The sequence below is a fragment of the Austrofundulus limnaeus genome, unplaced genomic scaffold, assembly GCF_001266775.1.
Source record: "Austrofundulus limnaeus strain Quisiro unplaced genomic scaffold, Austrofundulus_limnaeus-1.0 Scaffold963, whole genome shotgun sequence".
Lineage (NCBI taxonomy): Eukaryota > Metazoa > Chordata > Actinopteri > Cyprinodontiformes > Rivulidae > Austrofundulus > Austrofundulus limnaeus.
In genome coordinates, this window is record NW_013953365.1 from 128,708 (window position 1) to 130,444 (window position 1,737).

Below are 1,737 nucleotides of genomic sequence, written 5' to 3' on the forward strand. Positions count from 1 at the left end.
ACACACACACACACACACACACACACACACACACACACACACACACACACACACTGTAAAACACTGCTGACATTGTCAGTTATTTCTTGACCAGTTCTAAAGTCGTCCTTAACTTTAGGTATTTGTTGACACATTAGGACAGATATTTATAAAGAAGTTGTTGAAATCATTTATTATAGTATCTTTATCTTAAATATCTTCATTGTCATTTATGAATTGATTTGGAATTTGTAGTTTAACTTTATCCTTATTTATAACTTTATTAATTATTCCTCATATATCCTTTGTATTGTCTCTTTTTATCTAACAAATTACTATAATATTGTTTTTCTGTTTTCTTATAATCCATGTCAGCTTCTTGTATTTTTTGAGTCTTTTGTCCTTAATTTCAAAAGCATTCTGTATAAATAATTTCTTTCTTGCATTTGTCATCCAAGGTTTGTTTACAGCATTTTTCCTGATATTTCCTAATTTAATTAGATTACAGTTCTTATCATTTAATCCAACCAATATTTTCATAAATGAATCATTGGTAATACTAACATCATCCTTAAACACTTCATCACATTTTTGTTTAAGGTCTTCTCTTAAGGCACTCAAAGCCTCGACTGATCTATAATAAACATGTCTGTAGAAGCTGGTACATCACAACAGTTTGTTCCCATTTTTACAAATAAACACTGGTAAATGATCACTTATATCTATTAACAATACACCACTCAACACCTCCTCATTTCTCATGTTTGTAAAAATATTGTCGATCACTGTTGCACTTTGTTGTAATTCTGGTTGGTTTAGGATAAAGGCTGAAGTTGAACATTGTTTTAATGAATGTTGTGTTATTATGAGTGGATTTGATTAAAATCCCCACACAGAAAAACTGTTTTATACAACTATTATCCCAGAGCTCCATGATTTTATCAGTAAATAAATCTATGTTTGAACCTGGTGATCTGTAAACAACTAATTATTGCATTTTTACAGTTTTTATTTGATATCTCAACAGTGATTATTTTACACCATCAACAACTATTGATTTTTTTGTCCCTAATTTTGTTTTTTAGATTAGTATTAACAAATAATGCAACTCCCCCACCTCTTTTATTACTTCTGCTCTTATAACATATTTCCTAACCTCCACATGATGGTCAGTTATATTTCCATCATTAAGCCAGGCTTCAGACTGCTTCATGCTAAAATGTCTGTTTAACTGTTTTAAATAATCAGTTATTTTGGTTAAATTAGAGTTAATACTTCTACTATTAAAATAAATAACAGAGAAACCTCCGTTTACCTGATATTGTTGAATTACTCCTCATTCTGATGTTCAGTCTTTGTTAGTTGGGATAGGATCCGTATCAATCACAGGATCAATATCATATAATTTAGTTTCCAAGTCTCCGTGTGTCCATATTTAGTCAAAGTTTTTGTCGTTCCATCCTAACAATCCTTTGGTCAACTTCAGTATTTTTCCAGCTCCTCGATGTTTCCAAAGATCACCACCGTGGTCTCCTCAGGGCTCCTGTCAGGGGTCAGAGACTTTAGGATGAACCCAACTGATTGTTCATGTAACTTTCTTTAAAAGAACTTCAGGCTGAGAGGAATAAACACACACACACACAAGAAAACACAACAATAAACAGTGTGTGTGTGTGTGTGTGCCACACACCTTCATAAAGTTTGTGTGTTTCAAAATGAGATGTTGGTTTTAATTGCAGACGTGTGTTTTAGTGATGA